Here is a 24682-nt window from a genome sequence, read left to right on the forward strand (position 1 = left end):
CTCCTATTTTTGTACCAGAGGAGCCTTTCCCATGAGCCCCAGTAGCCATGGGCTGTTAGCTGTGGGCTGAACAACACACGGAGCAGACAGACCCCAGCTCTGGCATGCCTGGTGATCAGCTGTGTCACCTACACGGGCTCAAACACAAACTGACACACCTGGAGGGGCCTGAACTGCAGCATCTCCACATACAGAGTGTTCCAACCAAGGCAATTTCTCATGCTTATGAGAATTTAATTCTTCCAGTGCATAGACAGAAGTAAACAAAAAAAAACTTTGAAAACTTGCTTAACAAACAGCACCCAAACATGTTTTCTGACTCAGCAGCATATGGTCTGTAAAGATTTGAGTCTGTGTGAGAAAGAGGAGCAGTAACACCTCTAAAAACTAATTTGTTCACACAAAAAAGGAAGAGGTAGAATACCTGTCCAGATCTCTATTTACACCAGCCTAACCAGTTGCCTAAACCAGGAGTACCGTGCACAGTACAGTAACCCTCTCCAAAATCAGCATTTCCCCCTCAAGGAAATGACTGAACAAAACTCCATATTGATGTTAAAAAGTAAAAATTCTCTCACTTTTGTTATCATAGTCATTCAGTTTGAAAGTGGTTTTAGTCTCAGCTCTGGATGTGAGCAAAAAAACCCACTACAAAATCTATGTGCACATGTATGCGATACAGTCGTTATGGATGCAATTATATACTATATACACAATTCAAATTTAAATATATTTCAGCAGGGATTCAGAGTTTTCTTTGACAAACAGTGCATTAATGCCAAGAGTAAATATTAAGGCTCTTTGCTGAGTGGTCTGTCTTTGCAACACGTATCAGTTACCCACTATTCTAAATGTTTTAGCTCTTTCAAATTCAAGGGGAAAATTATGAAATAAGAGTTCCTGCTTTATACCAGAGTTACTAAATCCCTCCAGCCTTTCACACTCACCTAACCACATAAGATGACTGTGGCTGACGCACACTAGGAAAGAAATGTGCCCTCTCCATCTTTAATGACAAAACCTTACCTTGATCTCTTTTGAATCTCTAGGAAGGATTAAGCTAGCAATAGAGAAATCCAAAAGGCAAACATTTCTTTTAAATTCACAACTGGTAGCAAAACATAAATAGGCACAGGAAAAAAAAAAAAAAAAAGGACAAAAAAGGCTAGAGTTAATTAAAAAAATAAAAAGAAGAAAATGCTGAAGTTTAACATAAACACTGGTTAAAAAGTAGATATTTAAACCTACAACAGAAGTTTAAAACCATGCATCAGCAACCCCTATCAATCTTATCAGTGAGAAGTAATTTCATTGGTGTCTCACCAGCAGCAGTCGGTAAGATTATACTAATCTCCAGATATATTTCCTCTTACCTGTCTGTGTTCTTGCACTTCCCATGCTCAGTCTTCTAAAGCCACAGGGAGAGTGCTCAGATGAGAACTTTACTCATCACATCTTTATCACGGGTGAGCCACATTAAAAGCTATATATTGGATTTTAAGCCTGCTAAACCAACAGTTTATAGATTTTACTTTATAATCCAGACAATAAACATATGTCCATCCCTATCTAGGATACTGCAAGGTCATATTTGAGGGCAGGTGAGAGGCTTGATCTTAACAGGAGTGGCTGTAAAGAGAAAGAGCCAGAGGGAGCTTCAAGCCTGTCACAGATCCTTTATATATCAGAGGAAATTATCTGTGTCACACAAGGAACAGCAACGTGCTTCTCTCACCTTGAGAGCAAGCAAGGAAAGGAGGAGCTTAAGCATGAGTTTTTCAGTTTTCAATATTATCTACACGAAGCACAACAACTCTTCCCAAGGTACACAGGTGTTGGGATATTTCGCACAAGTCACTGCCCTGCTAACACTGAGCACAAACTTTTGGGTGCATTATGATTCCAACAATTTTATGGCATAAGCTTTCATTGAAGGTGTTTTGTCCACTTGATCTTTAGCTGATGTCCTTCATTACAGCTTTGAACATCAAACGGGGGGGGGGAAAATATGACCAGAGTGGCCTTGTTCCTAGTGCTGAGTGGTTTACAAACAATTCTCCTCGGCTCTTTTAGGAGCAATGCAGAATTTCTTGGGGTTTTGCTGCTGCTTTCAGATCCCTGGTTCGACTAAGTCACAACACAGCCTACCCAGCCTCTTTTGCCAGACAGGAACTGGAACACATGGCTTGTGGTTGCGGTAAATTAGTAAGGGGGTGAAAAAAAAAATAAAAATAAATAAACAGGAGGGACTTTTCCCATGTGTTTTACAACAGTGCAAATCTGTCCCCCATCCAGTTCATCTGCAGCATACCATTCTCCTGCCAGCCATTCCTGTGCTCACTTGCTATATGACACAACTCCCATCTCCCCCCAACCACAAGTTTCATTTTTAATGGGTTCCCTGAATTTCGAAAGGCCAGATACTGATGATGTAAACTGGTGTCAATCCACTCTGGATTTAGAAACCAGACCCAGATTTGCTTCTAAATATGTATTTAAATGTATGAGGAATTCCCTGCTTGTAATGTATACAGCCTTAAGCCAAAATTATTGTCTCTACTTGCATAAGAACATTTACATAGCTATGCAATAAGAATGCTCAGGAAGAAGTATCTTTGCAGACTGAATTTCACTTTACGTAAGTATGTTGCAAATTAGGCCCAGAGATAATAGAGCATTATAAATTCTTCAAATGCAGCATTCTTCAAAGGTGAGAAATTCCCACTAAAATGCAGGATTTCCTGAAATGTTTTATAAGAGAAAAAGTCTGTGTTGTATTTTTAAACTACATCCTCCTCACTACCATTCATGTGCCAGTGCAAGAACCATTAGAAGGTTTTTATGTGGTGTGGCTGTGAGTTTCTCCATAATTATGAACAGAATATATCTGGAAACCCCTTTGCCTTCATTTCCACAGGTCTGAGGAGTGTGACAGAGCTGACAAATCTCAGAAACACGCTGTGAAGAAGCACAGCCACTCAGCCACTCTTCATTCTTTGGAAAAGCTTGGGACAGCCTGTGGTTTGCATAGTCCGAGAAACCATTTAAGCATCATCCAAAATTACAGTGATCAAGAGTTGCATTTCAGCAGAGGAGACCCAAAAGTCTGTATAGCTAATTTTCCCACAGTCCACAAACCCAAAACTTCAGTCCTAGTGTAGTCTCACCCTCTGCTTTTATACAGCCGATCAACATCTGTAACCAGCTGATCTGTTGTCTGTCAAAGGATGGGGACTCAACTCTTCCTCAGTGTGATGTTAAGTAGGTGAAACAACCCGTGAGCTGCCTAAAGCTCCCCAGAACATCTTGGGGAAGTCTTTTAACTTGTAAATAAAGGGCCTGGCTGTGGCCCTTTACAACCACTCTGGCATTGCTAGTCCCTTGGATGCCCAAGTCTGCATGTTCTCAGAAATCTCCTCTAGGCAAAGTATGAGATCAGGCTCTGGGCCTCAATCCAAAAGTTCACGGAAACCCATGGAAATAATTCCCCTCGTTCGCTGCAGTTAGCATGGGAAACCAAACTTCTCTGGATGCACCTGAAGTATATCCACAGTCAAGTGCTTAATCTCCTCCTGCAGAGCTTAAACCCATAGGTGTCTGCTTATTCATATTCTGTGCATTTACCGTAACATCACAGGATCCACTCCTCATCCAAGCCATGACTTAAAGCAGATGATAATTGTTGGCAGTAAAAACAAGCATTATGGTCATGCCCAAAATTCACGTCTGTTATGCCAAGCATTACATATAATTAATTTGTGATGTGTAATTTGTCCCAAAGACTTTATCATGTCTCCTCCTCAACTGCCCTTCAAGTGCTGCACCACAGCTGAAAACAGGATTTGTTGACAGGTTTATAATGCACAAAGCCTGGCCCAAATCTAGACCAGCCACAGACTACAGAGACTGCATTCAGAATTCACCAATTATCAGAAAATGATGCTTAATAGACTACAAAATGTAATTTGAGGGGAAAATAATGAAAAAAACCTTGGGTCTGATAAGCTGCAACTTACGCAATTGTTGCATGACTTCAAATAGGCTGCACCAGGTTCTCACCTATCACACCAATGTACACTTACTACAGCCACCAAGGAATAAAAAGTAGCTAAAAACAATGAAAACAATGAAATTCTGATGATATAAATATGAAGGCTTCTAAAAATTAGGCCATGATATTTAATTTGTACCTGGGAACCAAAGGTTGGACAGTTGTCTGTGCCTGTAGGTGTGACCATCTTAGCAAGGCTCCAAAAGGAGTCAAATCTCTCTTGGCTCTAAGTACCTGAGTTTGTCACAGTCCAGAGTGTTAACATGAGAGCTGAAATGCTAACATGGTATTTTGGAATGGCTAGTGGACCTCATGTCTTTAAGTTTAAGCCAGACAATAACTGAAGCAGAACAAAAAAGGTCTGAGCACATCTGAAGCCTGAATTCTGTAAACAGCACAAAAATGATCAGGCAAATTGACCCTCCTTACCTGTAAACATGCTGCCTTACTTTCATGAAATATATGATTAGCCTGTGCAACTGTATGTGTAAAAACAGGGTTTAAACAGTAATAAGACAGATAAAAAAATGGGGAAGTCTCCTTTAAGAAAAGATAATTTTTTTTGTCTCTCTCAGTATTAGATGTTATTCTGCAATTGGCACATGCATTTACAATACCCTTTTTTAACTTTATCTTTTTGATTGTGGCAGGAAATACAAGCTAGATAAAGAAGATACACATGCAGTAAGTTAAAAAGTCATCTAAGAAAATTATCTTAAATTTCAAATTGAAATTTTTTAAGAAACTGCTATTGAAAGGCTGTTCCTGACTTTTTTCTTTTGCGCTCCCAAATTTCAACTACAGGCTGCAATAAAAACAGAAAATGTGCTAAGGAATTATGAATCTTCCATACAGGCACAAATTAAGGTACTTACAGGTACATGGACACCTTCAAATGCCCCGTGAATGAGAAGGTTAAATTGCTACAGGCTCCAAATTCCATAATTTATGGTAATAGGAAGCTATACTATATGCCCTTGAAATGCAGTTTGAAATGATTGATAAAGCTTTACTCTGACTGAACACATACAGTAGATAGATTAAGTGTCTGGCTTATCTGTCTGGTCCTGGGTGTTCATCAGTCAACCTCACTAACAAGCTAAAAGTCAGGATTGTGGTCAGCAAGTTCATATTCATCTGAAAATATGGGGTCTGCAGCGAGCTCTTTCACACAAAGGCAGCACACTGAACCTGTTTAATGCTTGCTTACCCCTGCTAATGCTCTGGGAAAGGAAAGAACTGCAGACTTGAGAAGCAAGTTCACCCCTTGCATTTACTTTCCCCCTTCATTACTTTTTAACGTCACTTTAAGTAACAACTGATGAAACCCATTAACAAACTCATTTTATAGTGCCAGAAATCTCAATAGCTCATAAAATTGTATTATGAACCATGTTAAATTTTGCTTGAGTCAAATGTGATTTAATAGCTTTTAATCCAAACACTGGATTTCTGTGTGAGGAGTTGCCTTGCAGCCTGGTACAAAAAAAATCAGCTTCAAAGTAAAGGCGCAGCTCATAAAGGTGAAGTGGGGTAAGAAATGTGTGGTGTAGAGGATGTAGGTCCAAACTCCCAGTGATGTAAATCAGTATATTGACACAGCCCTCATGAAATCCCAGCTGCCAGAGCCAAGATGTTGAGGGGAATGTCACTAGAATCAGTTAATTTACCAATAACCCAAATTTCGCTGATTTAAAAGATGTGACTGTCAGTATTTTCATGGGCCAAACAAGGTATTTAAGCTGGATTTCAAGCCAAAATGCAAAGCGTTTCCTATGGAACTCAAGAAAAATTCAGCACAAGATGAGCCTATTCTGAAAGATCAGCTTCCTCCCTTCCCACCATTCACCACTTTGGGGGGGATTTTAAAAAAAAAAAAAAAAAAAAAAAAGATCAATGAACTCCAAACCCCTTTGCTGTTAATCCGTGCTGAGCTTCAAACAAGCCTGTGGAAGGACAAGACCTGAAAAGGTATTCGCAATAAAAGAGGCAATGGACACAGAAGTATATGCTGCTAATTAAAAACGTAAAATTATATCGCAATGACTTTAAATGAGAATGATCTCAGTCTAATCACATAATACTTTCTTTTGTGCTCTAGGTCACGCCGTCACTCAGATGCAGCATTCAGGAAGCACATTTCATTAGACTAAATAAAGCTTCAATCATGTGTAAAATTTCCAACTTGAATAGGCAGCCATCATATCATTCATCAGTCTAGATGTATTTAATGGGTGTAATTTCTTCCTCATATTTCTGTGTTGATTGTTTCATTTCTATTATAGAAATCTTTCAAGGTTGCTCTTTTTTACTGTTCTTTGGGTCAGGATAAATAATGCTTTTTAAGTTGCACCCCAAAAATGCATTCTTTTTTGTTTGTCAAAAAAATAGGCGGATGGAGATAAATTTAAACCAAGACAGAGAGAAACAGCAAACCCAAATCATAACACACACCTTCCTTGCCAGGACTCAGATGGTATTACCCATACTTGCATGCTCGCAATAAATAATTATGCTTAATCAAAAACAAATTGTGCAGTCTTGTTCAGACACAGCAGCCCCCTGTGGATGCTGACACTGTTTCTACAGATGAAAGGGATTATGTTTAACACAGGACTTTAAAGCAAAACACAAGAGCCCATCTCCATCCCTTGGTTCCTTCTTCCCCCCTTTTCCCCCCTGACATGCACGCAGGGACAAAACAGTAAAGTGAAACCTTTTGCCTTTCAAATTTCAAATGGAAAGGGTGAACCAACAATTCAGGGAAGATTTGCAAACTCATCAGGAAGAAACCCTGGCAGAGAAGTGTATGTTTCCAGCACCAAATGTTAGTCTTGTGCCTTAATCTGGAACAAAAAATATTCTCTCCTAGACACTTCATTTTGGATACACAGTTGCCTTGCTTATGAGAGGGGAAATTACCACAGTTCTGGACTCCATACAGAACCAACGTTTCTGCACCAATAACATAACTTCGTAGTTTTCTACCTGGCCTACTTACCACCACCACCATACTTGGAATTTTTTTTTTCACTGTTTATTCCTTTCTATGCCACCACAGAAAACAGAAAGGCAATATAATCATATTGGGAGTGCACTAGATAGCCAGGCCAAGCCTCCCCTGCTCTGCCCAACCTAAACCTTGCCCAGTTCTTCTCCTTTGATCTCCCCTCCTCTTTATGTACATTTCAACCATCTGCTGTTTCCCCCGTGACCCAGCCCCAAACCTGTAATGGGATCTGTTCTGCAGCATGGGGCTCAGCACAAACAACAATTTCCATTTTAGAACCCCTGGTCCAACTGGGTCCCAACACTTTACAGGCTCATCCTTATAAGCAGCACAACCAAGCCGTGGGATGAAAACACAAAAAGCTTTACACTTACCTCTTCTGATACATGAATATATTTCAGAATCTCAGGTAACGCACAGAGGATGGGATAGAAGATTTATCCATCAGCCCACTGCAGTTCCAACCACAGCAGTTTCCCAGGTAGTGATTTGAAGCCCATGGAGTGGACCCCTGAAAAAAATCAAGCAGTAAAAATAAAGATTTAGTAATAAATACCTTATATAATATATATTAACTATATTATATTATACATTATATAAATACAGATTTAGTAATGTTACTTTTCGATCATAATTCCAATGAAGAAAAGTTATTTTGGATGCCATGATTATTTTTGAGAGTTGGAACACTGTGGAAGGAGAGTAACTGGCAGAGACATAGAAGACAATCTTAAGAGGCCTTGGTTCTCTCCTCATGGTTGAGACAGAAATCTGACAGGCTTAGTTTTGAAAAGAAAAACCACAAAGCCAAGGCTGTTACTTGGTTGCAAAATCCAGAAATTCCATTACAGATGCTCATGACCTGCATGAGAATAAAAAGTCCTAAGGAAAATCCTAAAGACCACCGCTCCGGCCAGGGTAGTTGGGTGCAGTTCAGATGATTTGTGATAACACATCCACCCATCAGTTTGATAAACAACCTTATTTTCATTCAAGCCAGTGGTAATATTCTGCTGGCAGATGCTGCATTGGAGAACTTTGTCCAACACAGAGAAGGAAAGAGAAAAGCCAGAATCCTCCTCCAAGGACCATGGGGAGACTGGAACCACTTTTCAACTCTGCCAGAGTTTTCCCACATGACCACCTGCCAATTTTTAATTTTGTCTGACCAAGACACTGAAATATATTTTTAAAACTTAATGAATTTTATAAGCCAGAGCTTCTGTGGCATAATTCCCATTAAAAAACAAAAAAAACAAAAAAACCCCAAAAAAACCAAGAGTGCCTGGGAATGTTTTTAGTGCAAGAATTTTTAAATGGTCTTTTCCCCTCTTTTGTGGCAAAGTGAGAGTAGGTATAAAACTTTCCTCATCCATAATATGTGGCATGAGATTGATCTTCAATTAATCCCCTTCACACTGTATTTTTCTGATAAGAGTTTTTCATGTGAAAAAAAATCTCAACGTTTCATAGGAGACATCATAAGGCTGTAGTGAATAAAGAAGAAGAGGTGGAAACCTGCCCTGCAAAGGGAAGCCTAAAATCCACGATAGGGTCACTCTTCAGCTTTGTATGTGTGACTGGAGCGTTTAAAACAGATCAGCTCAGCTCAGCTGCAGCCTGACACAGGATTCCATAGTATTGCAGCATCTTCAATCTTGGAATGTTTAGAGTCCAAATGATCACACACTTTGAAGAGTGGAGATTTTCCCTGTGTTTCCCTTGTCTTTTGTGTCCACAAACGCATCTAAAATTCTCAGCCAGATTCCACTCTGTAACTAAGCCATGGCAGAGGATTTAGGAGTCAGGACTGAGGCATGATTGTGGCATTATATGGACATTCCAGAAGGGAATGAACAGGGCTAGAGAATTTGTCTCTCAAGACTTATTCAAAAAGAGCTGCCTTCCTCCTTAACTCAGCATGTATTCACATTTTTATTCCTATCAGCTTTTGGGGTTTTTTCCTGCCTTTACAGGCTCCAGTAATATCGGAGGTTCTGCTGCCATTGGACAACTACACAGAATTAGGAACCGAATTCAGAGCTACAGCTCTCCAGCTTGGGCTTATCAGAGAGATCCTAAAGTCTTTTCAGGTCAATGTCTGCAGAGCACACAACCATTTCCCAAAGGCCAGCAAGAACGTTGTCAATTTGCTTCAGCAGGCACAAGATCAAAATCCAACCATGACCATGGATGTATTTCCCAAAAATGTTCTACCCGATAAAAATATTTGCACTCTCTAAGGGGAGTCAGGAATGAGAAAGTTACAGAAGAGTTCATAAACACAGTCCCAACAAAAAAAAAAAAGGCTCTGCCTCAGACCCAGCTTCAAATTCCCAGCTCATCTGTTTCTCTCATTAAACTCAGCAGATATAGAACAGTTTTGCTTGTCAGGAGTTGAAAGGGTTAATGCAAGGCTGGAAGTTATTTACAGTTAATAGCAGTGGAAAAATTGCAGAGCAGTTTGGTCCAGCATCTAATCACAAAAATAGTTTCTTGTAAAGAGACTTGAGGGCAGAGACTGCAAGTTCTTCACGTATTTTACGCTTTTTCTTCAAGAAATGACAGTAAACCCAATATTCTGGGATAAAGTTTTCCATAGCTTTCTGGTGACCTTGAGAAAAAGGAAGTCAATAACTGGCAATTATAAAGAGAGGGGAAAAAAAATAAAGTTGGCTCAACCTGTCCTCATTTCATCAACTGTGGTATTTCCAGTTTTTTGACTAGTATATTGAGTCAGAAATAATTTGGGGTTATTTTAAGCATGCAAAGACACTGAAGAGAGAATAGTGTACAGTTAGATTAACTTTATTGGTTTGAAATCCTAATGGTCACCTTCAAAACCAAATGTCAAGAAATCATACAGAGGAACCCATAAGCTAAGTCTCTTGGCTTTGATTTACAGGAAAACATCTCAAAATTCAAGTCAGCAGTTGCAGTAAAAGTTTTGTTGAACCATTGATGCTACTTTTAAGTACTTGAGAAGTTCTTGCATTTGGTTAAACAACCAAAAAAAAAAAGCAGTTTCACTTTCACTGAAAGACAATCTTAAAATCCAGGTGACCTTAAGAACCCTGGTTTAGAATCACATTTCTGCAGTACCTAAAGCTTCAGCTGCAGCACTGGTTTAAAAAGATCTGAGTGTGCTCAGCAGAATCAATTCAGAGCATGCTGTTACTTCAGTGCATATTAGATCCAGCATGAAATCAAATCTTTAAAGGTACTTATGTATCTATTTCCCATTGAAATCAAGGGTTTAGGCATTTATCTTTTACAGCAGATCAGAGTAAGACACAACAGGAAAAGCCCAACTCAAAGAAGTTTCTAGAAGTGCTGTTATCTAGCAGCCAATACCACTCTCAGAGATCCCTGATCTTTATTTCTGCCAGATTAAAATGCTCAGAGCTTGAGCCAGAGAACAGCAAACTAAGCAAAGGGCCATCATCCCTCACCTGAGATGACTACTGCTGCTGCTGCAGCATTCCCGGACAGTGAGAGAAAAACTCTTTGACCTGACAGCAGCAGATACAGCACTACCAGTGAGAACATCAGATGCAAGTAATAACTCAGAGAATTTCTTCTGTTGAAATCTGTCTCTCAGTGCACATTTGCACAGCGCCTTTGTTTTGTCTGAGACCTTTGGCTGCGGTGATCATCATGATGAGGTGGCAGGGCGAGGGGGAATGGCTTTAAATGGGCAGAGGGCAGAGTTAAATTAGGTACTAGGTAGAAATTCTCTGCTGTGAGGGTGGTGAGACACTGGAACAGCCCAGAGAAGCTGTGGATAGAAGTGGAACACTGCCCCATCCCTGGAGGTGTTCCAGTCCAGACTGGATGAAGCTTTCAGCAACCTGGTCTGGTGGAAGGTGAAGTTGGAACTACGTGGTGTTTAAGGTCCCTTTCGACCCAAACCATGCCACCAAAAGCCATTGGCAAAATACAGTTTAGATCCAAAGAGGACTGCAAGTTTCCTGACATGGAGACAGGATATCCACAACCACTTATACCCAGTGGTTGACAGAGATACTGCGGAGCCACCACATTTTGACAGTTCCAAAACATCCATGTAATTAACAAACAGTAGGGTTTTCTGCCTTCCCCTCCTTCTGATTGTTTTCATTTCCCTTGTTATCAAATAGTTTGGAGGAAGTTAGTTTATGAAAGAGAACTAGGGTAGGCCCTTCTCTGGAGAATTCCCACTGGTCTGACTTCAAGGCTAATAAAAATGCTTTATTGTTTCTTCTGCTGATCCTCCTAACTGGTCAGCAACCCCCCCAAGGCACAGTTAGTGCAACAAATTCAACTTGGAGTGCCTGGTGTCTCATGCACAGTCTAGTTAGGAATGAGTTTCCTGTTACAAAAGAATGATCCTGTCAAAGAACTGCTGCCTTTTTTTTTTTTTCCCTTTTAATTTTTAATTTTTCACCTGTTTTTGTCCTTGCTTAGAGAGAGCTTACAATGATGATGCTTATTTTTCCACTACACAATTTTTTTCAAGTGTCCAAAATAAGAATTTCATGGTATATAGAAAGAAAGAGACAGCTGGTTCCCCATCACCATTTCTCATCTCTGCCTGCACTCAAAGCATCACCTCTTAATTTTTTCCTCCATGGTTCAGAGGGAGGTGTAAATGTGACTATAATCTACCTATTCCAGATGGATTTATTACACCAGAAAATGCTTTAAAAAGCAGCAAAAGGAGACTGAAGCCCAAAGGAGTAAGAATAAGTATAATTTAATGTATTTGGACTTTTATCACCTTTAGCTATTTTACAAGAATCAGAAAAATATGGATTTACTATCTGCCATTAGTGAAAAACCTTAGATTGAGAGCTGATATAGGCACTGAAGCACAAGCAGAGTCCTCTTACATCCTTATAAAGCAGCATTTCCTCAAATGAGGAAAAGAACAGAGAATAAAAGCAGACTTTCTTTCTCTCCTAAAACCATCAGTCTCCTACGCCACAGGCAGCCTTTCTAATTTCCCTCTGACTTCAGGTGGAGTAGGGAAACTCTGAGATGAGTTCACTGAGTTCAGTGAGAGTGTTTCCACTAACTTCAGAGGAGTTTGGAACACACTCAGTTTAAAAAAGGATGGCAGAATGGCAGAAAAAACAAACGTGCTATTTAAAGCTAAGGAAGAAGATCCACTGTGGTTCGATACATCTGAAAAAAATTCAAGCCCATGCTTCTGAAACAGGCTAAAAGAAATTTTGCTCATACCTGTACTTTTACCTAGAATGTTTTTCCTATTTCTCAAAATTCTATACAGTTTACTAAAACTCTAGAAATGTGGGAACAAGAAGCAATAACAATCTTTCTTCTTTCAGGATGCTCAACATAATCCTAGTCTGACTGAAGCTTTAGATTTCTATGAAACCAGAATTTAAACCCCTGAGAAGAAACTGCATCCCCCACTTACAAAAAAAAAAAAAAAAAAAAAACTGTCAAAAAAACTGGCACAAAAACGTAACTAAACAAAGTACACAAGGGATTTCAAATGAGATTAGGAGCATTGTTTTGACCCTGTGGCTTTCAGAGGGGTGTGAGAAAAACACAGTAAAGAGCACAAGAGGCCTTTGCAAACTGGGCAGCCGAGACAGACAATTTAAAGGAATTGGAAAAGACAGTCTAAACGGAAATGGAGTGAAAGGAAAATACAACTCCATCTAGGGTGAAAGGAATGAAGACCAATAATCATTGGGATTCAGTTTTGTTTCTGTGGTAGGTGCTCTAAAATCCATGCTGGAGGAGCAGACAGAAAGGTCACGGAAGTCAAAATTATTATATGAGAAAGGAAGTAAGGAACAATGGGCTCAGAGAAGTCGTGACAACCGAAGGATTGGTGGTCTTCACTGGGAAAGAATGGGTGGCCTTTATTGATGGGCTCTTTCTGTAGAGATGAATTACTGTGTGCAATATCTGCACAGACCAGAAGGGCACTGCTGACAGACTTGCTGAGTTATTTGCTGTGGATAAACTATCTAAGTATTCTTTCCTGATTTTGATTTTGAACAAGTCTAAGTGCTGCTGTAAGATCTCACAAATCCCAGCACACACACACGTGGTTATACCATAAGAATTTTCCTCAGCCCCACATGGACTACACATGTCCTTCAGTTAAGAGGAAGGTTGTGCTTTGCAAAGAACAAGATCCACTGTGATAAACACCTGAGCCAAGTCACATAAAAGGGACAGAGAGCAGCAGCAGCTCTGGCCACTGCTCTTTAACTTTACTTCCCTTCCAACACCATCCTTTCCCTATACCCTTTAAAGGTCCCCAGTTCTCCAGAGCAATGAGCCTGTATTTCACTAAAAAGGACCTTGGTGAACCTTAATTGATGTTCCCAAAATTGTAAGTTATTAAATATTTGGGGTTTGTGACTGACCACTAAATACTCGCTCTGTTATATTCAGGAATATTAAACCAGCAGAGGTGAGTAAAGAAGAGAGAGTAGGTGTGAAGTTGTTGTTGCTGTTTGTACTAATTGATTATTCATGTGAAAATAACCCTCCAGGAGCAATGAGAAAAATCTGTGCCTGTTTTCACATGAACAACTGAGGCAGACAGGCAAAAAGGCTGAAATGTTTTCCAGGAAATTTAGAGGTGCCACTGCCATGAATGTCCCAGTGCAAATGAGGATCAAGGGAGTGGGATCACGTAATACTTGTTTACTCCAAGTTTAGCACATGAGAGACCAGATCACAGGTGGGAACATTAGCTATGTTCAATCTTCTGTTCAAAACAAACCTCTTCATTGCAGTGGTGGGGGGGGAAAAAAAAAAAAAAAAGCACACGAAGACTGGGAGGTTTCTGTTAGAGGGCACAGTTCGCAGGACCAAGCTGTGGGAATCTGTGGGTGTGTAGTATGCTGAGGTTTGAACTTGGGAACTGTGAATGCAATCTTGACATCCAAGAGCAGCAATGTGCAGAAGGAGCCAGTGCCACAGCCCACCTCATCTCCAGAAAAGCCCACAGCAATCCAATCCATCTGCATGCCACGAGACCCCAGCCTGGCTTGAGTGCAGACATATGAGCATCTGTCCTATTATCCACATGGACCTACTCAGTGTCTTTCTGCACCTCCTGTGGCTCTGAATACATGATTAGTGATATGACAAGTGCTTTCTTTCCTTCCCAGGCACCCCCCTCCTTTTTTTTCTTTTTTTTTTTTTTTTTTTTTTTTTGGGTCAGGAAATGCCAGCCAGTGTGAGTATCTCATAGAAAATGAATGGGAAATTTGCAAATTCCTGTTAACACCCACAAACTTTCTCATGATCTCTTGTCACTCTTCAATGGATGGTCCTTTTGCAACTCCAAGAAGCCTGGGCTGCTGAATACAGCAACCATATTGTGCCAGCCTCTGAAATGTGGGGTTGTTTCACAAGGCAAATGCCCACACTACCTGGAGCAGGGCAAGAACACAATCACTCCAGTCTAACAGAGTAATTCTGCCATTTTCTCTCTTTTTTTTTTTTTCCTTTTTTTTTTTCTTTAAAGCAACCAGCACCACACAAACACAGGTCTGTTGAGAATTAGCTTTCTCAAAGTAATGCTTCTAAAAGCACAGGCTGATCCAGGCTTACCAGTCCTTGACAGGATCCTGCTGGAGGTTTTCTGGAGTGCTGAGCTTACACTTCTTAGCATCAAGTCTCCAGCAATTCCTAAAAATAATATCTGCTAGCCCACTCATCCTTGGCACCAAAGGAGCCTAAACCATATCACTGTGGCAGAGCTCTGATACAGTTTCACTGACTCAAACATCAACCCCACAGCTCCCAGCTCAGCCAAGTGGCCATTTGAGAAAGACACCACATCTTGACCGGAATACAGAACAGATGAAACCACAGTGGGAAAATCTAGCAGCAGTTTTTGCTTGCAAGTCCCCAGAAGTGTCTAAAAGTTACTAGAAAATAGCATCTGACAGGTTATCCTGTTCAAGGGAACCAGGTAAACCCCAATGAAATCAGTCTGTTTTGGGATGTTCAGGTTCCCACAAAGCCTCAGCCAGATGACCCCGAGATGCCCTTACAGACTCATCAGCAATTCAGCAGCAGCCAGAACAAGGAGGAAATCAGGGCCTTATTAGAGACCAGCCAAAGCAAAACAAACCAAAGACTTGGTCGCCACTGCCAAAAATCTGCTTTCACAAGTCAGGAATCCTGATCATGCAGCTGCCTCACTTGCCCCTCATTTGCCCACATCCGCTGAGTTTACAAATGAACCTATTAGAAGGCATGAATTTCTATTTTATTTGCCAGGGGGAAAGATGGTAACAAAAGGAGGCTGTGAGTGAATGGATATGCCAATGCTCCTTTTGGTTTTACTGGCATGTCATTATATTGCAAAAATAGAACTTGATTTTTAAAACAAACAGAGCATAATATGGAGGTTTCTGTGTAAACAAAGGATTGTACATGTGGTGGTATGATACAAAATTTCATGATCAAGAAATTTCTCATTCAGCTTGTCCAATCAGCCAGAACAAACTTGCAGTCAGTAGGCTTTAATTATAATTGCATCTAATTGATTCTTTTTCCTTCCTTTTTTAAATCTGTGGCATTGTGGTGCAGCATCAACAGTAGCTCTTGACACAAGAATGCACATTATGGACTCCAGGGTAGGAAACGGAAAGAACCGTATGAGTAACCACCTCATACCCACTACATTGGTTACTTGCTGTTTATTTTCATTTGGAAATGTTCTAACCTAGCTCTGAGTTGGGAGAGCCAGCTCTCTCCTGCCTTTGAGGGGAGCCCCTCTCCACGCAGGGAAGCCAGGCCCCCGAGCCTGCAAGGGGAGCTGAGTCACGAGTTCTTAAATTGCTGCTAACATTGAGAGTCAAGCAGTGCTGGCCACAGCCAGATACCCAGATAATTCCCTTGGGAAAATCAGCAGCAGAAAGAGAGGTACCTTAAAGCTTATATGACCGGTAAATGGGGACTTTTAAAATTCTGATACAGAAAATGTGGGCACCTGTCATAAATTCGCATCCTTTCCTCCAGCAATCTCTGCATGACTTATTCAAGGCAGTACAAAGTCCCTGTGACAGTTCAAAATTGCATCCAGATTGCTTGACTCAGCCCTATTCATCCCTTAGGCACACTGCCTAACTTGTCCAGAAATGGATAAACAAATCAGGATCCTAAACCACCTTTTCAAAGGATTTTGGCATAACGTCTCATTAAAACAATGGAATATAGGTTCTTAATTCACTTAGCCATTTCTGAAAATAAACAGAGGGTTACCAAGGATTGTGCTAAAAATACACTTATGCTTTTTACAAATATTTAAGGCTTGCTATCTGCAAATGCTGTGTCAGTCTCCTGACCCCTGCATGTATGAAGACAACAGTCAGAATTCACACACCCCGCTGGTGTTTCTGTCTGGCCTTGCTAACTGGCCCCTAACCAGTTAATGCTGCCTTTTTTTTTTTAGGGGCGTTCTCTAAAAGCCCATGAAAAACAATAGATGTTGAGAATCAGATTTTGGCTTCATCAAATGGCACTATGTAAAAAAAACAAAAAAACAACAAACCCAAACCAAGACTCTCAACAAAGATGTCAGTGACTCAACAGCTCTCAGTAACCACTGCAAAATAAACATTAGGCAGTAATTGCCATGTAGGGGTTGAGCATCTGCTAAGAAGAACCATATTTTCATTGAACTATGATTCTAACAGAGTAATCTCTCCTCAACAGGAATATGGCTGAGAGGCCACACTCCAAACGTGGAGCGTGCTGATATACAGCAGTCCCCTCTCGCACAAGAAACACACCGTGCTCCACCAGAGAAATCACAGAAGGTTTTTGTTTTGACAATAAAAGATAGCATTTAAAATCAGCAGCTTTCTGGTCACTTGTGTAGCATCGTGTCTCCCAAAGCAAATGTCTCTGAGGGTATCTTTAGACGTGGAGTTTGACTCACAGCAGGGAGAGGCTGTCCAGCGCCAAACCAACACTGAAAGTGCACATGACAAAACCCCCTCTCAGAAGGAATTATTAGCCAGGATGAATCCATAAAAGTACTCAGCCAGCTACTTTCCTGTGCAGAGAGCTGGTGTGGTCTGGTGAGATGTCTCTGCCACGCCGCACTGGGAGCCTTTGGAATAAACCCAGCCTAAACCATGCCGCACTGATAGTGAGACCCTGCCCGTCAGCTCTGAACCAAACATTCCTGGGAAAACACACTCTCTTGGGGAACTCAAACTCCTAAAAGAAAGCTTCTTTTGATGGTAAAGCTATGGTAAACTGGAGGAGTGTTTGCTCTCTGCCATGATCTTGGATAATAGAGCCAGTTTTCTAGACAGAGCTGAGCTTTGGGAATCGGCTGTTCCTGTCAGAGCCGGATTCCTCGCAGCAAGAATGCTTGCAATCTGTGCGACTCTGTGTCCCAGGACAGTATGGCCGTGTAAACAGAAGGCTGCAGTGGGATTATACTGAAATTTCACATCATACTCTCACAGCAAAGCCAGCCTCCAAAGCCCTGGCTCTATTTTTACCTGTTGTGGGACAGGGCGGCGGTATATGGGAAATACAGCTGGAAGAGAGGGAAGTCATTGTACTTTGCCCTGCATGACAGGAGGAAGGGTGTAAGTCAAAACCACATTTATTAAACTGTGCATTTTCATATTCTTACAGTGTGTTGTGTACAAGAACATGACCCACTGGATATATCCAGGTGCTAAGCCAAGTCTGCAAAGCAGCCCAAGTTTTGTATACCTGTTGGAGTACCTACAGCAGTGCAGGCTGACTTTCAGAAATGCTGAGAACTCCCAGATCCCAGTGGAGCAAAAAGGCAGAGCCAATAATAGCCAGGCTGAACAAACAACTACTGAAACCCTTGTCTCTGCACAATTAGACTCCTAAATGTCTTAGAAAAATCTGCTTCATGCTGCCAAAATTTGAGCACTTGTTTTTGCAAACTTAATGACAGAATTGTAGCATTTACACAATTGTATAAACACCATCAGCACTAAATTTCAAAATCAGTATCTTACAGGCTTCCACTTTTCCAGCCTTCCTCATACTTTTTAAAACACATATACAATCTAAAAGATTAAATTTTACTTGCTCGCATAAACATCAATATTACATTGGAGCTCTTCATCCATACCTCTGACTAAACCATACTTGTATACCTCACTTCCAATCAGGAGTACAAACTATTTTCTGTAATTTCAATCTAGATCAAAGATGGTTTTTAACAAGAAAGGGGTTTTTTTGTGTGTGTCTGTTTTTTTTTTTTTTTTTACTCTGGCTATAAAATATCATTTGCAGGATACTTTACAAAGAAAAACAGTTGAACTTGACAAGTACAGCTGATAGAGAAGATAGGAGTTGATAGATGACAACTGCTGCAGCTTTTAATATCACTTTAGCAGTCATGACACAAGCAATTTCTGTTGTGGAGTGATCCTTACAATTCCTCTCAGATGCTGATAAATCCAAATAACTGGAGAACTAAAGGTCCTCATCCAAAGTCCCTTAAGGAAACATGCTTTAGAGAGTGACTCAGTAAAAATTCCCACCCCAAGCTGCCTGTCAGTGGAAAAGAACAAAGAAGAGAGACTCTGAAGGGCAGTTAAGCAACCAATTTCCCTGAAACGTCAAGAATTTTGATCCTTGCACCTCCTTTATAACACTAAAAACCTCCATGTACCTATTAAAATGCCACAAAGGAAGAGAAGGCTTTGGGATGAAATCTGGCTTGCATGGAGTAAGACACCATTTAAGCACACAGGAAGGAGGCAGTCCCTTCCCTGCAAAGTTTACAACAGAACTGGAAACTGTGGAGCTTGGTACAGCACAAGGAAACAGTGAGGCCAGACTGGCCATGGCAAAGAACATCAGCTACCTCCCCTCTCCTCTGCAGGTGCTCCAGCAAACTGCCAGAGCATGAAAACTCCCCATTTCACCTGAGAGGAGCAAACCACGGCTTGCCAAAAACAAACCAGCCTTTAACCTTTCCAGTCTTTTAAACTTTACATAAACTGTGCTTGTTTTCCCGTGCGAACAATGGCCTTTATTGTTTGACTTAAAATACAGTACATGACCTGTGGTGTTAGGAAATGAATGAATTGTTGTGTTGTCAACTGTTGCTTTTTTTCCACGCCTCCCTATATCTAGGAATTTCTTTCCATGCACTTAAGTTTTAAGGAAAACACAACACTTGTGAGAAGGCTGCTGATACCTCAGGTTGACAAGTTATAGTAGGGAAATTATATGACATAGATTTTGAGTAATTCAGAAACTCTTCAGCCTGATTTTCAAAAAAACTCTCCAATTTAGGCATGTAACATTAATTTTCAAGAGTTTAAACTGTCCAGAAATTCTGATTGTAGACACACAGCAGGGACTTTACAAAATCAGGCTACTTATTAAAATGGCAGAATAGAAGCAGAGCTCTTCTGAACATCTGGCCAGACTGTGGGTATGTGACTCAAGATGACTGCATGAGAAAATCCAGGGTAGGTAAGAGAGCAACAAAAGATTAGGAGGAAAAATTCAGACACTCATTCAGTATTAGACATTAAGTCCTTCCTCAAACACTCATTGGTTACTACAAGTTCAATTAAAATTGGAAAATGTCCAAAACTGTTATGGCAAAAACAAAGATAAAGCAGAATTTTTACATAGAACAGAGAAGGTATCCAAAGCACCCATCTTCTAAAGGACAAGAGATAACAATGTAATGATTAAAGAAGAAAAACTTATGAAAACGAATCTTTAGAGTTCAAAGAAACTTTTCGAAAGAAATTCAAAACCAGTATGAAATATCCCTTAAGCAATGACACACCAGTTACTAGATTAGAACACTTCAATCAGTTCAGGAAAGGAAAGATTCTCACTTTTGTGAGACCTGCTGGATGTTGAATGGACATGTGAACATATGTTTATGTAGAGGAAATATTTACACACGTTGGACTTATTCTTACTTGAAAGAACAGGTGTGGAAGCTACACATATAAATGTACATTTCCCGGGCCAAAGCACTGTGTGACAAAGCTGATTACTGACTTCATTACCCATTTCAGCCAACAGCATCATAGCCTGAGCCAGCTTTCATTTTATTATATATTGCCTTGAGAGAGTTTAAATTTAGGAGAAGGATCTTTTTTGGCTGCTTTTGGTCAGCAGTCTCCCTTCAGCCACTGCCTCCACGAGAGCTCCTGGGAAATGACCAAAAATATTCATCTGATTGCTCTTTTGTGGGGTATGCTTAAGTATCACAGCACTGTGAACGGGATACCACTTCAATGATATAATGCATATTTTAATCACAGGGTGAGGATTTATTACCCTACAGTTCTGAGATTTCAACTTAAAATATTCTGTATGAGTCCCTCAGGGGTAGGTCAAGAAGCATAAGGCACCCCCAACATACTACCGTCAGAAAACTAGTTTGACTATATCTTAAATTTGGCAGAAATGGAAATAATCTAAAGAGAAAAGAAAGAATATCAAAGGAGAAGAGGAAGGTCTCCCAAATAAGGGGTCCTGTGAGCTAACAAGAATGACATTTCCATCTTTTTCATTAAAAAAAAAAAAAAAAAAGAAAATAAAAAAAAAAAAGAGAGGAAAAAAGAAATTGTTCCACATAATACAACAGCTCCTCAGTTAATGTAAACTGGCGCCAGTTCATTGAAGTCAGTGGAGCTACAGTGATACATACCAGCTGAGGATGGGGCTCTGAATTTGTAGGCATTTGGCATAATGCCAGCCTCTGTCTGCATACAGACTAGCACTGTGTATGTAAACATTGTCTGACTCGCTAAAAATCATAATTTTTAAAAGATGCTTTCTCATGCTGGTGAATTTGTCATGTAAAGCAAATCTGTCGTGGGCTCCCTGTTTTCGGTGCCTCCATCTGAGCAGCAGGTCCTGGCAGCCCTGCACGGGCTCTGGTTTTGCTCACCAAATTCCACCAAGCTAAAGGATGGCTCACTCAAAATACAAATCAGAACTGAGCCCAAAAGAACAGCTGCCTCCTCTGCCCTGAGTAATCAAATGTTAACGTTTCATGCTAAGACTGTTGTGTGAGGGTTAAATGGTGTGTTAGGAAGTAAAGGGAGGTGGTTAAGCTGCACCCCACTAGGAACCACCAGGAATTCCAGATTCCCCTCTCCGCCTCCAATCATTATTATATCTTCACACCACAGGCTAATACTTTATTGTTGTCCTAGCCCACAGTCATTCCTTCCCCACAGTAAATAAGAAAAAATTTCAGCCATATCTTGCCAGCTTCTTTCACCTGTTTAGGGAAGAGACAGGGTCTAAATCTATTTAATCCTTTAAACTGATTGATGCCCTGGGTTTCCACATATTTCCCTCGGGTGTGTTACATTACGTACCTTACCTACCTATATCTGCAGTTCAGGATAGATTTTTGTTCCTCACCACTGTACTACTGGTTCTTAAACAAATGTGTTCAAATAGAACACCTTGTCTGTATTCCAGACATGTCAGTCTAAGGGGCTGACTACCTCCAGAGCATCCATTTTACTGTTTCCACAATAAAAGAAAACAGAAATTTTTAGTTGCCAATTATTCTATATATTTGCATGATCACGTAAAACACAGAAAGAAAAAGCACACATGCTTTTTCCTAAGTTCATGACGGGTGCTCATTTAAGACAGACAGAAATGTCTGAAAACAAAGGTGCTTGGCAGCAGTAAGATCAGAGACAGAATCGCAGTTGGACTTGGCTTTCAATTCCTTTCATCAATATACTGTAAAAGCATCTGAGATTTCCATGAGCGTATACAAACCTGAACAAGATCAATAAATCTATTCCTACATTCACTCTCCAATTCTTCTACTCATTTAAACGAACTCATTAGGATTTATACCCAAAACTGAGCCTTAAGTCAGATTAGTTAGTTGTCCCAAGATTTGCGTTTTAAGGCATAGTACTTGGAGGGAAGAACAAGTTTTTAATCCTTATCTGTGTGCCAGGTTTAATAAACACATCTGCAACAGACTGCTAACGCAACCACTTAAAATATTTGGGTAGAATCTATGCCCATTTAAATATACTCTATCATTTATCCAATAGAGTGTAATTATAAAAACAACAAATTCACCTGATTTATGAAATATTTACATCTCATTTTAGGACCAAAACCAAGTATAATTAATAACAATAAAAACAAGGGCCAGGAAACCACCACTGTCTTGTCATACTTTCATTTGCTGACAGTGGTTTTGGTTAATTGAAACACATGGCCTGTGAAGAGGAGGGGGGATGGTTTTCAGGTCTGATATTTTCATTTGTTTGTTTGTTTGGGGGTTTTCTGAGATCACAGACAGTGATGGGAGAAAAAGTCAACAATAACCAACAAGAGATTTCACCAAGAATTCAAACCAACCAAAACTGAAACCTGTTTGGATTGGAAATGAAGAAAAGGAAGTGGGTGCTCAGATCCAGATCTAAATTAAGTTTAGCTGGTGGTTTGGGGTTTGGTTTCATGACCAAATCAGGGCTGGGGTTCTCATACAGACCTGATGATGATGAAACCTTCTAAACTTAAATCATGTATCGTGAAATCTCGTAACCTGCTGTCTTGAGATTTTGGTCCTCAAGACTGGAAATCTTTTTATGGTTAGGGCTGATTGACTGACACCATCATTTTCAATGTGTCTTTTGGAATGGATTCTTCAAATTTCCCTTCCTCAGTCACTGTTTTCCATGAACTTAGAATCCTCAAGGTTGGAAGAGACCTTTAAGATCAAGTTCTACCATTAACGCAGCACTACCAGAGTAATGGGATGCATAGGAAGAACTTTGTACAAAAAATCTAAAAGCTGCAACCGATATTCAAAATGTTTTAATTGAACTTTAACCATTTTGGCCCACATGCAAAAGAATTACCTTTGACTTTCACTAATATCCAGCAGGATTCAAGATCCTGAGGAATATGAGGAGGGCAAGTAGCAGAGCACAGACCCTGAATTTCAGGAAAGCAGATAATGTCTGCTGTAGGGAACTGGCAGGTGGCATCCTGTGGGCTCTGAAAGATTGAGGTTGTCTCCGGGGCCATGTTCTTCTCAGCACAAAAAAGCTCCACCCCTGTGCTCTGCACATCAGCAGAGCAGCTTGGCTAAACTGGGAAATCCTGACAGAGTTTCAGTGCAAAAAGCCATATACAGATGATACAGGCCAGGACAGGCTACAAAGGATGAGCACAGAAACTGTGCTCAGGCACAAAAGAATGCTTTTAGCAAAGTCAAAGAGTCCAAAACTGGCATGTTAAGAACTACAAGAACTTCTAGAATCACTTCAATAGCAGAAGGAAGAAAAGGATGTGGTTCTGCTGTCAAAAGGGGTTGGATGAGCTTTACAACAGCACACCCAGGTAACGCTGAGGTGCACAATGTTTCCTATGCCTCCGGTTTCACCAGCAAGGTCTAGCCAACCTTTTCACTCACAAATACGGCTCAAGGGCAAAAGAAGTTCTAAGCAGTCAAAGAAAAGTCAGGGATCTCTTAAGATATTATGACCTCATGCTACCAGAAAAGATGGAGGCAAGAGTGCAGAGACCACTGGTGGCATGGCAGGGACACTCTCCTATCATTGATGGAAAGTTATGGAGACAAAGGAAGGACCCCAATGACTGAAGAAAAGCAAATATTTGACCTGTTTTCAGGAAGAGTAACTAATGGAGATGACCTCAAATCCTTGATGCAGTAGGCCCTTTACTGGAACACTTTAGAGGACTCCCTAGGGCAACTCTGCTTCCCAGCTCCTTATTGTGCGTGCTACAGAACTCTCTTGGCTGCACTGATCCGTAACAGTGGAAACATCAATTTGGAAAGGGGACAAAACGTGCCACCAAGACCAAGAGTGTGAGTAAAGACAGTCCGTTCCCAGATCAGAGGATCCAAGTCTGTCCTGCTTCCACTGGCTGTTAATTCAATGTTCAGAGGCCACAGCATCCGTGTAGTCCCACAATCTACAGTATGGAATTATTTCTATAAATGGAAGCAGTTATGCTGGCAACTGTTGTCTTTGGGTCAAACTAAGACGTGAAAAGATGTGCTTAAAGCAAAATTCACCCCTTTACTAAAAAATAAACACTGCCTTTGCAATAGATCCAGCTCTTTTTTCTCCCCTGTATGTGCACATACATAAATACGTTTATGTATACATGTATTTCTCTTATATATATATATATATATATATACACTCCCCTTTCCATATAAGGTCTTGGTAAATACAAACTGGATTTGACTCAGAAGGGAAAGAGACAGTTTAAATAGGCCAAGCACACATATCAGACAAAATGAAAGACAAAAAAAAAATCCCGAACTAAGACCATGTAAGGTATGTACAAACCAGTTCTGAAAAAGGTTCCCACTGGAATTATTCCAGACTAAAACAATGAGTCAGCCCCTAAGGAATCCTGTCCTCACATGAAATATATAAATCATTGTCCATTTTGGAAGGATTACGCCAATACCGCATATCATTAAAATGTTATTTCTTTTAATAGTGCTAAGACAAAATCCAGCATTCTGTTCCATAGGTCCTGATTTGCAGTGTTACCAGGAGTCTCACCACGGTCCCCCAGGGACAGAGTCACAAGGACATTTAGTTCTTGCACAGCCAATGTATGTT

At 40.4% G+C, this 24682-nt stretch overlaps 1 long non-coding RNA gene across 1 annotated transcript in view; it reads right to left on the reverse strand.

Moving 5' to 3' along the window:
• Positions 1–24682, reverse strand: part of LOC136286344 (uncharacterized) — a 134651-nt gene that overhangs the window by 22224 nt on the left and 87745 nt on the right. Inside the window, exon 2 of the long non-coding RNA XR_010719861.1 lies at positions 7436–7572. This is a non-coding gene — a long non-coding RNA (uncharacterized lncRNA). The remainder of the gene's footprint in view (positions 1–7435; positions 7573–24682) is intronic.

The sequence above is a fragment of the Chamaea fasciata genome, unplaced genomic scaffold, assembly GCF_029207755.1.
Source record: "Chamaea fasciata isolate MVZ Bird 193981 ecotype frontalis unplaced genomic scaffold, bChaFas1.0.hap1 SCAF_3, whole genome shotgun sequence".
Classification (NCBI taxonomy): Eukaryota; Metazoa; Chordata; class Aves; order Passeriformes; family Sylviidae; genus Chamaea; species Chamaea fasciata.